Source organism: Penaeus monodon, chromosome 23, assembly GCF_015228065.2.
Source record: "Penaeus monodon isolate SGIC_2016 chromosome 23, NSTDA_Pmon_1, whole genome shotgun sequence".
Lineage (NCBI taxonomy): Eukaryota > Metazoa > Arthropoda > Malacostraca > Decapoda > Penaeidae > Penaeus > Penaeus monodon.
Genome location: NC_051408.1, coordinates 38,471,981 through 38,472,345, shown reverse-complemented (window position 1 = coordinate 38,472,345; position 365 = coordinate 38,471,981). Strand labels below are relative to the sequence as shown.

The window sequence follows — 365 nt, the reverse complement described above, 5'->3', positions numbered from 1 at the left end:
AATGCCTGTGGATGTCAATCATTTCGAAATGCCTTACACGAAGAAGAAAAGAAGAAATGAATTCGTCATCTCGTAAGTGTAGTGGGACTTCCTGACCCACACTAATGTTAAACTCTCCTGCGGGATTTTATACATGTCTTATTCTGGGTTGCCAAATGACTATTTTTGGTAGGATAAAATCAAACCGTTGATCATTCTTGGTTTCAGCAGAAAAGGCGTCAGTCCTTCAATATTTTTACTTTCACTTTTCTGCCTCACAGCACTCTGAGCAAACACACGCTCCGGTTTCATAATATTTGGAATATATACATAAATACGTACGTCTGATATCAAACCGTCGGAAATGGGTTAGCGCAGGTAACGGC

The 365-nt window shown here is 40.0% G+C and overlaps 1 long non-coding RNA gene across 1 annotated transcript in view; it reads right to left on the bottom strand.

Annotated features, from left to right (window-relative positions):
• LOC119588010 overlaps positions 1 to 171 on the bottom strand; it is a 403-nt gene extending 232 nt beyond the window's left edge. Inside the window, exon 1 of the long non-coding RNA XR_005230042.1 lies at positions 38 to 171. This is a non-coding gene — a long non-coding RNA (uncharacterized LOC119588010). The remainder of the gene's footprint in view (positions 1 to 37) is intronic.
• Between the last annotated feature and the right edge of the window lie 194 nt (positions 172 to 365).